The sequence below is a fragment of the Equus caballus genome, chromosome 25 (assembly GCF_041296265.1).
Source record: "Equus caballus isolate H_3958 breed thoroughbred chromosome 25, TB-T2T, whole genome shotgun sequence".
Lineage (NCBI taxonomy): Eukaryota > Metazoa > Chordata > Mammalia > Perissodactyla > Equidae > Equus > Equus caballus.
This window is the reverse complement of record NC_091708.1, coordinates 33,455,462-33,470,492: the sequence shown is the minus strand read 5'-3', so window position 1 is coordinate 33,470,492 and position 15,031 is coordinate 33,455,462. Positions and strand designations below refer to the sequence as shown.

The 15,031-nt window shown below is 49.2% G+C and overlaps 1 protein-coding gene across 13 annotated transcripts in view; it reads left to right on the top strand.

Moving 5' to 3' along the window:
* Positions 1 to 261: 261 nt before the first annotated feature.
* Positions 262 to 15,031, top strand: part of GGTA1 (glycoprotein alpha-galactosyltransferase 1 (inactive)) — a 71,578-nt gene continuing 56,808 nt past the window's right edge. For 2 of the 13 annotated variants that reach the window (XM_070251414.1, XM_070251409.1), the window contains exon 1: positions 331 to 582. The gene's annotated coding sequence lies outside the window, so the exon portion shown is untranslated. Of the gene's footprint in view, positions 583 to 1,331; positions 1,685 to 15,031 lie in introns of those variants that run through there. The other 11 variants (XM_023628790.2, XM_070251412.1, XM_023628789.2 and 8 more) reach the window with 10 other exon arrangements.

The window sequence follows — 15,031 nt, the reverse complement described above, 5'->3', positions numbered from 1 at the left end:
GCACAGAGGCCCCTCCCTGCAGTACAGGGTGACAGACCGCACCCCACCCTCCAACGCTCCGGGTCCCCCCCATCCCCACCCCCACCACGTGCAGGCCCGAGAAGGCAAAGAGGCCCAGTTACCCTCGCCAGGGATTTTCTTTTCTTTTTTGCTGCTTTCAGGCTTTTTTCTGCCTCAGTGAAAATGAAACAAACATCCCCTCCGCCTCCGCGCCACCAGACACACACACACACACACACACGCACCCGCGCTCACGCACCCGCGGGCCGGCCTCCCCGCTGGCTGTGTCCGGGGCGGGACCGCCTTTGCACAAACACCCGCCGGCCGCGCAGAGCGGGGAGCGCGCCACCGGCTGTCGAGCGCTCGCCGGCTCCCTGGCGCCCGTGCCCGCTCGCGCTGCCCGCTGCCCCGAGGAGCGCCCGGCGGCCGGCCGGCCGGAGCGCAGCGGCACCCCCGCCCCGGCACGCACCGCCGGGCTCGGGCGGAGGCGGCGCGGCCACTGTGCGGGCAGCCGAGGGCGCCGCCGGGGCCGGGAGCCGAGGCGCGGTCCAGACTCGAGCGCGCACGGGTTCTGCGGATCAGGTGGGTCCCGCGGGGCGCCGCCCGAACCCCCGGAGGCCGCGAGGAGCGGGGCCCCGGCCCGGGGGCTGCGGGCGAGGGGTAGGGATGGCGGGGGGGAGGGGAGCTGGCCATCACCCCGGCCCTGCCCTGTTGCTGCCCTGCCTGTGTCCCTGCTTTTGTTCGTGTTGCTGTGTCTGTGCCCAAAGCTGACCCAGCCCCTGTCCCCATCCTGTCCCCGTCACTGCCTCTGCCCAGCCTTCCAGACTCGGGCCCGAGGCTGCGGGCCGAGGTCTCCCCTCGGGGTCTGTGGGGCGGGGGCAGGAGACGGGAGGCTCGGGTAGGGGGGCGGGGGACGGGGTAAGACCCAGCAAGGAAGTCTCAGAAGGAATGAGGGGTCTGTCCCCGTCTGTGGGGCAGAACGGAGGAATGGCTCTCGCCTGAGGACAAGATGGGAACAGGATGCCTCTGGGAAGAAGGAGCCTGGGAGGGTGTAGTGAGGGGCGTACGAACCCCTGAGAGCAGGGGCACAGAGGGGGAGCGGTCACAGAGCTCGGAGAGCGGAGGACCAAGCCAAAAACCTGGCATGGGGAAAGTTTCAGACGCTGTAACTTTGGCGGCAAAAAGGCCTGCTGCACTGGGGTGATGGGAGGCGAAAGTGTCTCTCAACTCTTCACTCCACCCCGTTCCCACTCGAAAAGGACACCACCCGTGTTTGAAAATGGCAGAAAAACAGCATGATTGCACAAACTCTTGAAAGGCGTCCAAGAAACAGTAAAGTGGGAAGAAATGTCAGCGCGCGAGGAGAGAAAGCAGAGCGACCTGTGATTCCCTAATCTCGCTGGCCAGCGTGAGGGAGGGGGAAGGCGCGCAGGGTGTCAGCGCCCCTCCGCCCCCAGGAAGGAACCCAGCCCCAGGCGATTGCTTGCGTGGCTTTGCTGGTCCTTTGCACTCCTCCTGCCTCCTGAGCCGTCCTCTTTGCCTCCTTCATTTACCTGGAAATAGGTGTGTCTCAGGAGGCAGGAGATGGGGCGGGGAGCCCTGGCCTGGCCGCCTCCTAGCTGGGAGACACATTCCCAGGCAGAGCCTCAGTTTCCACAACTATGAAATAGGGATCCTGCTCAGGGTAAGGAGATGCCAAGTGTGGAGGGGCTTGTGTGGGGGTGTGTGTGTGGGGGGGGGGGGGTGCAGCCGGAAGAGGATATGGTTATTCTGTTGCACTTTTGTGCCACCTTGGCTACCCTAAGCGCTTTCTCTTGTTTTATTTCTGAGCACCTTGCCTCCTCTACCAGATGGGGGGGGGGCAGGTGCAGATCTCAGATAGCGTTACAAGTAACAGGTGGTCAGTGACTGAAGGCAGAGCTGAAAGAGTCCCTAAGGTTTACCTTGTCCAGGAGATTTCAAATTGTGCCCCTGAGGGGCCCAGGATCCTGCCTCAGGGGCCACCACGGTGGGGGAGGGAAGCCTGGGGGCAGGGCTCTGACCCTCCCCTCCTTCTTTCAGTTCAGATCTGCCTTTATCTCTTCTACTTATCGGGAAACCCCAGAGACTGTTTTTGATATCCAATTCCTCAAACCTAGGCTGATCTGATCATTTTCAGTGGAGAAACTGAGTCAGGCGTGCAAAGTGATTTGGGCAAGATCCTCTAGCAGCCGAACCTTACCAGGACACCTGTCTCCTAGGTCACAGGCCAAGACCCCCCTGCCCTGGCCATGGTGGCTCTGAGCAGACATTTCTGCAGCTCTTAGCCCCAGCTCACTTAGATCTAACTCCAGGGCCCCAGGGCCACCTCCTTACCCTTCTGAGAGAAGAAGCTGGTGAGTCTCCTCATGCTCTGAGCTTTTCCAGGCCTTTCGTGGGACCCTCGGATATGAGTTAATTTCACAGGCTGAGGTCAAAAAGAATTAGGTTCCCCAGGAGCTGGTCAGCACACTGCCCCTTTCTTGGCCCAGCCCAACAGGGTAGGGTGGATATCACTAACCCATTTTCTAGTTGAGGAATGAAGGTTCAGAGAGGCCAAGTAGCTCACTCATGGGCACTCAGCTCTTAAATCGCAGCTGGGATTTGAATGCAGCTCTGCCTGGCTCTAAGGCTTGTGCTCTTTCCATTACCTCATCTCTCATGATGGCTAGAAAATGGCTAATGGACAGTTGTCATCAAGCTGGGGGCAAGGGTGAGAGGAGGACAGCTGAAAGGAGACAGCGTTAAGTCAGGGACTGGGCATTCATATTGGTACATCCACAGTATAAATATAATTTTATTTGAATGTGTTTTCTGCCTTGCATTTTCTTTTTATTTTAGGGTTGATTTTATAGATACTTAAAATATTTTATTTTTCTAATTTTTAATTAGTGTATAATTTACATACCACAAAACCCACAGATCTTAAATGTTTGGTTCAACAGGTTTTGACAGTTGTTTACACCTGTATAACCACCACCGAAAATGAGATATAAAACACTGGCATCATCCTAGAAGTTCCCGTTTCCGATTAATTTTCTTTCTGCTCTTCCAAGCGACTGGTTTCTGATTTTATCACATTGATGAATTTTGCCTGTTCTTGGACTTCACATAAACAGAATCATACTGTATGTCTCTTTCATGTATCTTTCATACTGTATGTCTCTTTCATGCCTGGCTTATTTCACTCGACATAGTGTTTTTTAAATTCATCTGTATTGTTGCTTATGTGAGTAGTTTATTCTTTTTTATTGCCGAGTAGTATTCCATTGTATGGATGTGTCACAATTTGCTTGTTTATTCTCCTGTTGATGAACTTTTGGTTTATTTCCAGTTTGGGCTATTATTTCTTATAGAATTCTTTTGTGGACTTTTTTTTTTTACCTAGGAGTGAAATTGTTGCAGTATACCATTCTACATTCCCACAGTAATATACGAGACTTATGATTATTCCACATCCTTGACAATATTTGGTGTTGTCAGTCTTTTGATTTTAGCCATTTTAGTGACTGGGTAGTGGTACCTTCTACCTTCTATTTTTACGATGGAATTTTAAGAGTTGTTGGAGAAGACGACATGAGCAGGGGCAGAATGTGGAATAAGATGATGGTGTGGAGGCCATTATGAGCCAGCACTTGAGAAGGAAGGAACCAAATGTGGATGGAATTGTGACCTTAGGAGTAGAAATTTCTGTGCTCAGGCGAGCTCTCTATGTACCACCTGGGATTCAAAGACCTAAGACTTGTACTCTATAAACTAGGCAGGTTCATTCGTGCTCACTCATTCTGCTACCTCTGTAACGATCATCTTTATCTCTAGTTCAGACCTCTGTTTTGGGGCCTCATGTTTAACTGCCCAGTGGGCATCTCTTCTTGGAAGTCTCTAAGGCACGGTAAGCTTAACAAGTCCAGAACAGAATTCATTATCTCATTTTAGCTTTCTGTCATGGGTCACTGGATGAATGATGGTGCCACTAGCTGACAGAATGTGTAAAAAGGAATGTTGGAGGTGGAGGGGGAGATAAAGAATTTAGTTCTATGCTAATGATGTGGGATGTGGAGCAGTTTAGGAAGATAAGGACTGGAATATGCATTGGGCAATTTGGAGGTTACTGGAATACACTGAGAGCAGTTTTGGGTGGAGTGGAAGGCAGGCAAGCTAGGCTGCTGATGGGTGAGAGAGAGAGAGAAGTGGAGATGGGGAGGACAGTCAACTCTTTCAAGAAGCTTGTTTGAGAAGGTCAGGAGAGAGAGTGAGCTGCCGTTGTAGGAAGACAGGGTAAAGGGGGGGATTTTAGGATGGAAAAGACAAATGAGATATATGGGGTCACGGGAAGGATTCAGTCCGGGAGACGGAAGGGCTGGCCAGTAGAGAAGGTGCTAGAGGAGCAGGAATGAGAAGTTTTGGCTTTGAAAGAAGGATGGATGTCTCCACCTTTGGTGGCTGGAAGGGCACAGAGGAATGCACAGGAGGGAGCAAGCCTGGGGCAATGGGCCGGCTGCCCAGAGGGTGACGTTGCAATTGGCAGTGTCTGTGTGCAGAGCAGCTGCCCTCCTCTCTTCTCCCTCAGAGAAACCATGAGTCCTCAAGTGGCCAGCCAGCTGTCCCCAAGAGGAGCTTGCTTAGCATCTGTGGGAAAGCCAAGACACTTCTCCAAATCAGGGGCAGGGTTTTCTTTAAGGAAGATATGGCTCCTGAAGCAAGGATTGGGTCTAAGTTTGCTCTCGGCTGACTAAATCTATGGTTGTCTCTAAACTGGTATTTTGTATAGTAAATCCTATTTTCATATGTTAGCCAGAGCTGGGCAAAGGAAGGGAGAATTAATATTCCTATGTGAGAATTTAATTGAGTGCTCAGGAATTCATTCCCTGGCATGAAAATACGCAGTAAATATTTGGGCCTGAGATATTGAATAGCACATGAAAAGCTGTACCAGTCAGAAATCATGGCTGCAAGCAACAGATGGGGATTCAGCTCACTGAGGCAGAAAAGGCGTGCACTGGAAGGATTTTTTTCTTGCTCATAGGCCCTCTTCCTCCCTGGGGAGGCTGGAAAAACAAGCTGGCTAGAATCAGTAGAGGTCAGGCAATAGTCAACACAGGGTCTTGCACGGGAGCTAATTCTAGCTACTTCTTGTCACCACTGGAGCTGCTCTAACATTTCACTCAGTGTCACTTCTTTAGGATGCAAAGCTGCTAACGGGCCATCCTGGGTCACGCTCCTGCATTCCAGGTGCATCTGGTTTGTTCTACTCTGGTGGTGGGAGGGGGTTCCGGCCACTAAGTTGAGTAGCCACAAAGGCCATTGAGCCACCAGAGATGGGGGCCTTGTGGTGCCACAAAATCCTGCAGCTCTGAGGAGGGTCACATGGCCACACCTGCAGGAGAGGAAAGTCTTCTGGGAACTCTCAGAGGGACAGCCTGGCCTTGGTCAAGTTATTGAATCTCTGAACCTCAGCATTCTCATGTGTAAAATGGGTTGGTATGGATTTTAGAGATAATATAAGTATCTAGCGCCTGACATGTGGGACTATTAAATGGCAGCTACTGTTGTCATCATTAGAAGTAGAAATGATCGTCACTTTACTCAGCTGTTATCAGAACAGTTATGTTCTTGAAGGAAGGAAACCCAACATATGAGAATCTAGAGGAATTTAGAAGTGACCATACACATTTATAAAGAGAGTCTCTGCAGGGTTCCTTTAAATTTTTACCTGCTTGGGATAGTTATGATAGGAGTTAATTTATCAAAAGTAAATAAACAAACAAATAAATGAATGAATCACCATCTTGCAGACCCTTGATAAATAGTGTTGAGAGAGGAGTTCTTTTGCAGGAATAGACAGATCAGTTTAGAGATCTCAGACTTGCTTCCTCCTGGTGGAAGCCTTAAAAAAGGAAGAGGAAAGTTCATGCCCACGTGACTGGACCCCACCTTTCCTCCCCTGCATCCCCGGGAGAGTTGGGCTGTGCATCACCAACCCCTGGCTGGAAGAACACAGACTCCCACAAACACAGAAGGCCTGGATTAGAGCTGAGGCCATGGTGTGCTGATAATAACTCTTTCATCACTCACCCTTTGAAAAATGAAAGCCCTGGTGTATGGTATTTGCCAATTTCTATAGTCTAAATATTTCCACTATGACCAGTTTCAAGCTACCACTTGTGGAACTGGGAGCATACTGTTACATGGTATTTTCCGCTATGTCTGGTACAATAGGTGTCAATAGCCTGAAGAGTAGAACAGGTAGTAAGACAATTAGCAAGTGATGAGTTTTGATGATTACCTTTGTTCTGAATAGAAGTCCTTTAGTTGCAAGCTTATATAATTTAATGTAATTATATATATAACGTAATGTAAATTTATATAATTTAATAATGGCTGTATTTAACAATTTGCTTGCCAAATTCCTGAAAATTTAACCATTGGCTCTTGCAGACCAGCATAGCCAACTCCAACATGCTGCTGGCCTCGGAGGTCCTTGGGGACCCGAGAGAGAGGCCAGCACAAAGAGTTTGCCCCCCAACAGGACCTTCTGCCCGCCGCCAGTCACTCTCTTAACATGTCAATGTCTTTTATTTGCTTAAAACCCTTTTCACCACCTGAAATTATGTCCTTAATTAATTATTTGTGAACTATAATTATTAATTTCATTTATTCACCAACCAGAATGAAAGTCTGTGAGAACAGAATATTCACCTCTTTGGTTCACCGCCCGGCCCCAGTGCTTAGAGCACAGCGTGCCCATGGTGGGCCCTCAATAACCAGGGATTGAGCGAACGAATGGAGGTAAGGCAAGGAGCCTTCGGGGGTTCGAATCCTGCCTCTGCTAGGAGGGCCCTCTTTCCTTTAGAAAAGGTTTCTTTCTTCATCTGTAAAAGAAAAAGGTTTGAGCAGAGACCCCTAAGTTTCCCTTCAGCTGTAAAATTCTCTCTACGTGATAGAGACATCCCTTCCGCACGTGCGGCAGGGTTCTCAGCTGAGCACCTTCCAGGCTGTCGGGTTTTATTCTTTGCCTCTGTGGACACCCTTTTAATGCTGAGTGTAAAGTGGCTTCCCTAAGCGTCCATAACTGGTCCCAGCCCAGCCTCCTGGTCTGTGCTGAGAGAGTGCCAGGCCCACTGTGTGCAGTGGCAGCAGACATTTCGAGGCCTGTTGCATTGGCCCCTGGGTGAAATGCTCTCGGGTCAAGGAGGGAGATCTGCCTGGGTGAGTCATTCCAGCAAGACAGGGCCCGGTGACTCCACCTTGAACACAGAGCCCATCGAGCCAAAGGGAGGGGCAGCCCCAGGAGGCAGAACGATGGCCCTCCCTCGCTCTTGCGTCATTCTTTGCATCTTAGGACAGTGTGATAGAAGACTAGTGGTTTTTTCTTTCTTTATTTCTAATCCTCTATGGACTGATACTTTGGTAAAATACAGCAAAGATGAATTACTGTCCATTTCTGTGCCTCCTCATGGGGCAGCAAGCAGAGAGCAAACAGGAGGAAACATCTGCAGGCCACAGTTTGAGAGCCACTGCCCTGGGGGCCATTGTCACTGCTCCTTTCCTTGTTACAGAGGCTGGCAGAAGTAGGTACTTGAGTCTCCTCCCTTCACAGGTGAGAACACTGAGGTGGAGTTCTGGACCCTTCCTGTGAGAAGTAGAGGGAGGTGGTGCCGCCCACACCTCCATGACCCCGGAGGTGAGAGACCAACAGTCCTGTCAGACAGTCATCCATTCTCCTTTCTTCTCAGGGTGAGATGATTGAGTCCAGCCTCCTCTCTACCCACGAGCTTCAGGGCAGAGGTAGGAACAGAGATAAACCCAGCATCTTCGGCTGCATCTCACTGCTCTCCTCTCCAAAGGTGGTCTTCTCCAGGGCAAGCTGGGGATAGGCTGGGGACCCTCCCGCCGCTACTGAATCTGGTGCAGCCAGAGCCCTTCCCTGGTGCCCAGCAACCTGGGGCAGCAGCCGACGCCCAAATCCATCTGCATTGGGGCAGCATCAGAGGATGTTCTGCCTTTCCCTCTACAGTTTCCTTTTCCCTGCAGTGTTTGGCTCAAACTGAGATTCACATTTGCTTCCTCTGAGGAATGGGGCTGGGACATGGTCTGCAGGGCCAACAGGGTTCTGCCTGCCCATTCGAAAGATGGGCAATCTGGGAAAGGGCAGATGCAGAAACCAGAGTCAAAACAATCACGGGCTCGTGCCTACCGGGCATTTACTCACTCCAGACGCTGTTCTAGGTGCTTCCCAGAAGGCCTGCCTTTTCATCATCCAGAAACTCCAGTTTTACAAATAAGGAAGCTGAGACTCAGAAAAATTAAGAAATTTCCCAGGGCCACATGATAAGGGAGAGATTTGGGACTCAGACATGGGCAAGGAGATGGTGCCCTTCATCGGGCACCGTACTGCTTTCAGAAAGAAAACATCAGGGAGAGCAGGGAGCTGGCACAGCCCCAAGTACAGCCCAGAGATGGGTGGGGCTTCCCTAAGGTCACACAGGGCCTGGCTGAGCCCAGGAGTCCTGTACTGTCTTGGGGTTTTACCACCTTGGTCAAGCATCAGAGGAACAGTCACAGGGTAACATCCTCAGACAGCCGATCTGCTAATTCTGTGCTGTGGGGCGCCCCGTGAATACACCGAGGTGGGGGTGGCATGGGAGGCCCAGCCCCAGACCAACAGCGTCCTCCGCCCTCACTGTTTGAGAAGGATCTTAGGCATGGAGTACTGGCTTTAGCTGGAAAGTTCAGAAACTCTTTGTTTCCTAGTCAGCTCACCCTTGCTGCAGAGAAATGAGCTGCTCATCCGCTCCTGGATGCCCCATTTCCTGTTTGTGTGGCTGGGCTGGGGAACAGCTCGTGGTGAAGGGCAAGGGGAGGGTGGAGCCTTCCCTAAGGGAATTACGATGGCTGGGGTGAAAAGAGCCCAGAGGACTGTGCCTAAATGCTTCATTTTGCGGATGGGGAAATTGAGGTCTCCAGAAGGTAAGAACCTGTTGTTATTCACAGAGCGCGCTGGAATCACAATGGTTTTGGGTTTGGGTTTTGGTTTGGATTGATTTTTTTCAAGATGATAAAATCATAGAATACCTGAGCTGGCAGAAATCAAATGGGTGCCTCTGCCCACCTCCCTGTGTCGCACGGATGAGAACCAGGGACCTGGGTGGAGGTGGGGGGACAGGAGGGGGCTTTTTCTAAGATCATAGAACTGACTGCTGGCAGAGCCCTGAGGAGAACTCGTTTTGTTGAAGCAGCACACAACAAACACCGTGGAATGCCACCTCTCTGCCAGATGCTGGTTAACGAGGAGTTTTCCATCTGGTGGGGAGGCATATATTAATGAAATAATCGTGTGTGTGTCTAAATAGTAGTAGGCGCCCTAAAAGAAAAGACCAGGATGCCACAAAGGAGAATAAGAACAACGTGGGGGAAACTTCCCTTAGGAAGTGACGTTGTAGCTGAAACCTAAGGGACAAGGTGGATGACGTGAGTGGCGGGGAAAGGCGTCCCAGGCAGAGGGAAGGGCATGTGCAAAGGTCTCAAAGTAGGAAGTGCCTCATCTTATAGATGAAAAAACTGAAGCCCAGAGATTGGAAACCTATCCAGTTTAGCATCTCAAAGCATCTTTCTTCTCCCCCACCTCCCTTTTAAAAAACTTATTTAAAGGAAAGAGGCAGGAGGTAAACAAGTAACTGAAAAAAGAGTTAGTGGCAGAGCTGGGGTTACTGGGACCAGCCCCCTCACTCTGCACGCCAAGGGAATTTTAGAAAATCCTAAAAATGGGTATTTCCTTGAATAAGACAGTTAGCCTCCTGGAACCTCTGTTTCTTCATCTGTAAAATGGAGCCCATCTTCCTGCTCTGTGGATCTCACACAGACTCCTGCAAAAGGGCTTTGTGCTCAGCAGTCAGTGTGGGAGCTAGAGCCAGGGCAAGGCTGGGCCGCCCCCCTTCCAAGGCTCCTCCAGGGCTGCCTCTGAACCCCAGGTCTGAGGGGTCCTGTCTCCACGCCATGGTTTTATTGTAATCCTTTAATCCGCCACTCGGAGTTAACTACATTTAGTACCACTTCCCTCCACCTCCCACCCAGACACAAGTGACTCGTGAACAGTGAACTTCTAGGAAATAAAGGAGGAAGCTCGTGGGCACCTACTGTGTGTCTGACACTTTACACAGGCGGCAGCATTAACCCTCACCACCACCCTGCAAGGTGCCCTTCGTCCCATTGGGTTGGGTAAGGACACTGAAGGTTAGTTGAGGTCACGTAGCCAGTGAGGGGCCACTCTGGGAGTAGACCCCTCCTCCTCCTCCTGGAGCCTATGTTCCTGTCTGTCTGCCCTTGACCCAGCCCTGAGCAGAGGGACCAGGAGCCAGGTGGCCTGGGGTGGAGGGCACCCTGGCAGGCAGATGCATTGGCTGCCCTTCAAACCAATATTCTTGAAATATTTGTTCAACAGTTACCTGGGGTGGGGGTGCTGGAGGAAATGGATTTGCAGTGAATACAAACGATGGGTCTCTTCTGGATTCTGGATTCCTTCCACACAAGGACGTTTTCCAGAAGAAGAAGGGATAGAAATTCACTGATAAGTCGCTTTCCCAGCTGCAGGGAGTTAATGTCCTGAAAAAACGTTGGCTGTTCCCCACTTTTCTGTAGTGTTCCACGCCAGACAGCTTCTTGGGAGGCTCATTACAGGATTTATTTTGGTTCTATTTTTATTTGAAATTTATTTAAATATAGATGAGAAAAACTACTCTCAGAAAAGAGGACCACTGTGCCTGTCATTTATTTTGACTGAGCGCTTGGTGTACACTTTAGTTGGCATCCTTGAGCTTGGCTCCTTTTACTAAGTAAGTACAGTAAGTATTGCTTGCATTTACATAAAAGACAACAATGCATTTCTGGAAAGTGTCAGAGAACCATCAGACCTATTTAATTAAATAGCACAGAATTTACCACTGTTACCACATGACACTAGTTCTGGCCAGTATTTTTTGGTGATAATATATATATAACATAAAATTTACTATTTTAACACTTTTTGAGTATATGACTCAGTAGCGTTAAGTACATTCACGTTGCTGTGCAACCATCACCATTGTTCATCTCCAGAACTCTTCCATCATCTCAAATAGAAACTCTGTGCCAGTTAAGCAAGGCCTTCCCATTCCTTTCTGCCCCCAGCCCCTGGTAACCTCTGTTCTACTTTCTGTCTGTGCATTTGACGACTCTAGGTACCTCATCTAAGTAGAAACATATAATATTTGTTCTTTTGTGTCCAGCTTATTTCATTTAGCATAATGTCCTCAAGGTTCATCCATATTGAAGCGTGTCAGAATTTCATTCCTTGTGAAGGCTGAATAACATTCCGTTGTATGTTGTATAGACCACATTTTGTTTATCCATCCATCTATCGATGGACATTTGAGTTGTTTCTACCTTTTTGCTTGTTGTGAATAATGCTGCTTAGACGTTGGTGTACGAATATTTCTTTGAGTCCTTGCTTCCAATTCTTTTGGGTATATACCTAGAAGTAAGGTTGCTGGGTCGTATGGTATTTCTGTTTAGTTTTTTGAGGAGCTGCCGTATTTGTCCAGTAATTTTGATGTATAAGATCCATAGTTGAGATCACAGTCTGTGCAATTTTGTATCTGACTTTTCTCACTTACTTTTCCATCTTATTAGCTATTCTTCAAAAACATCGCCTTTTAAAGGTTGCATAATATTCCATTGCTTTGCTATACCAGATTTTTCCCCCTCTACTCATTGATTTTTGGACCACAGCAAAGACTTTTAAATTATAGCGATAAAATAACTTGCTTCTGGTAAACAACCTCATGCTCTGTCCATACTTGTTTGAGAAATACCCAACAAAGATAGGTTGCTGCCTTCAAGAAATTTTTAAATCTGCTTAGGGATTCTTGGGGATCATCCAATTCAGTGGTTTTAAAAGTTCTTTGTAGCCAAGGAAACTTTACTAGAAACAAAATAGTGGATAGAGGCACAGCACATACTAGCAAGCAGAAAAAAGCAGAGATGATCTAAAACGGTGTGGATGGGGCTCAGGGTCCTGCTCTCTCCGCCTCCCCATCTCATCTCTGTGGTCTCTGAGGGACTTGAGAGAGATTCTGCAGTTCTCCGGAACGCAGTTTGAAAACCACCAGGCTGACCCAGGACCTTTATTTATTTATTTTCTCCCCAAAGCCCCAGCACATAGTTGTATATCTGAGTTGTAGGTCATTCTAGTTCTTTGTGGGGCGCCACTGCGGTGTGGCTGATGAGCTGTGTGGAGGTCCATGCCCGGGATCTGACCCTCCGAACCCTAGGCTGCTAAAGCAGAGAGCATACGAACATAACCACTTGGCCACAGTCTGGCCCCAAGCTGCACCTTTATTTTACAGAAGGGTAAACATCTTGAGAGAGGAAGGGACTTGCCTGAGGTCAAGGTCATTTTTATATCCTCTCATTCATTTTGTTCTCAACACACAGCAGCTACTGTCTGCATGTTGGAATCACTTAGGGAGCTTGTTTAAAATACAGGTCATGGGTCTCTTCCTTCCACACTCCCAAGCAGTGGGTGTGGGGAGACCAGAATTGGAACTCTCAGCTCCACAGTATACACTGGGCTCTGTGGCGTGCTTGCCATTCCAGCCCCCCTGCATTTGCAGATATTTGTCCTTCGACCCCGGATGCCCCTCCCCACCCATGGAACTCCTCCTCACCCTTCGAGGCCCAGTTCAAATGTAGCCCCTTCCTCTTTGAAGGCTGGCTGCACAGCCCCATGCTGGATGGCTTACTCCTTCCTCTGTGGCCCCAGGTCACAACGTGGGACTTCTATCTCCACTCACCCTTACTTCTTTCTGTCATGTACAATAGTTAATTGCTTCCAGACCTGGATCCCTGACTAGAATGTCATGGCCTTAGGGAGCTTGTGTAATCTCTGCATTTCCCACAGTGCCAGGCACACAGTGGGTGCTTTGCGATTGTGTATTGACTGGACTTGAATCTAGTACAGCCCCCATATTTGGAGGATGAGAAAACTGAGGCCTAAATAGAGTCAGCAACTTACGGAAGGTCATATACGCCATCAGGGCAGTGTCAGGACTGGCACCCAGGTGTCCTGAGGCTCAGCCCTGGGCATCTGCCAGCTGGCAGGAGGGCAGCTGCCTGGTCTGGGCAGGGAGCACCGGCCTCGGCTGCCTTATTCCTGAGCCTACAGTAACCCAGGTTTTCTGAAATCCAGAGAGCTCTGCCTGGTTTGTGATTCAGCGGACCTGTTTGGACACCTGAATTTACGTTCTAAAACTTCAGCATATACGGTATGCGGTGTTATGCTAGTGCGACATAGACTGAGCCAGGGCGCAGGTGTTAAGAAAGCAAGTCTAGTGGGGAGAGTCAGCCAGTCTGCTCTCGAGGATGCATAACCTGGGGCTGGGGTCAGGCAGCGGGATAGCCACAGGCAGCTGCTGCAAGCCCTCCTCTTATCCCAACTTGTGACCGACAGCTAATGCTTTTCTAGTGAGCACACTGGATGCTTAAAGCTCTTTTTTAATTAGGGAAACAAGTGTCTTGTTATGATGATGAATGGGCTCGCACTGCTGAAATGAAAGTATTTATGATATATATGTATTTATGACGTGTGGGTGGGCTAAAGTAGTCACTCCCCACTCTTGCTTGAAGATGGTATGGGGTCCCTCACCCTACCAGCCAGGAACTCTGGGTTCTGTGGGATGGATCAGGACACAGTCCTGCCTCTCGATTCCTGGCACCTGCCTCCACAGCGGTCCTTAACCTTTCTTGTGCCATGAACGCCTTGGGCCTCTGAGGGGCCTGTAGATCCCTTCTGAGAATGTTCTACAATGTAAAAAGTAAATAGGACTATAGAGGAAATGCCTCATACTGAAGTATCATTATTAAAATATTAATATTAGGAATTGAATTTCCGCTCAAACTGAGATGTTTCCTCATCCGTAAAATGGAGATGGTTCCGGTGCCTACTTCACAGAGTTTAGTGAGAATTGAATAAAGAGGCGAAAGTGCTTAGAACACGGCCTGGCATGTTGTAAGCATTCAATAAATAGTAGCATTTGCTATGATTATTGTTATGATTATTACTACATAAGGTACAGATTCCTGCTCTTCGGGAGTTCACAATCTGGAATAGGAGATGATATAAATATAGCTATAGATACAGAAATAGATATAGATATAGATGTAGATATAGATATAGACGTGGACATAGATGACAGTAATTAAAGGTAGAACTAAAGAGGCAGCTGGCTCCGGCTGAAGGGGTACCATGTAATGGCTAAGCTTTTGTGCGAGCTAGACTTGGCTTAGTTCTGACTCTGATCCTCAGCTGTCTGAGCTTGGGCAAGAGATATCACCTCTCTGAACCTCAGTTTCCTTCTCCGTAAATCGGGGATAATAATAGAATCTGCTTTACAGGGATGCTGTAAGCTCTGCCTGCTTCCCTCCCATGGGACAGTTAAATCACGTGTCCGTCGTTGTGTTGAACCACATCCCGTTCCTTGTCTTTCTTGGCCACCATCCTGACCAGTCAGTCCCTAGCTGCAGATGAATCTAGCGAGTTGCCGTCTCTGCCACTGTCCCTGGGCTGGTGAATGGGACCATGTGGCTGGCTCGGGTACAACCCCAGCAGGGTTGCCATGCTGCTTGGCACCTTGTGTCCTCATTCCTGGTTAGTGTCTCCCAGTGCTCATGGCATCTGCTCCTCACCTGGGGGGCTCTCAAGCTGCTAGCCTCACTTGCTCTTATCCAGTGAGCTAGCATCCTATTTCACTGGAAAGGGAGACCACCCAGAACAACACTCTGAACTTCCTTTTCACTCCTTTCAAATTTGGCTGAACGTTCACCCGTCTTTGGGACTTAAGGAGAAAAAAATTTCTCCAGGACATTGAAGAAGCGTTCTTGCCTCCACTTCACTTTCTTCTTGAGGGCTCTCATTGATGAGGAGAGTAAAGATTTTATAGGGAAGAGCTAGACCAATATCTAGAGAATATCCTGCTTT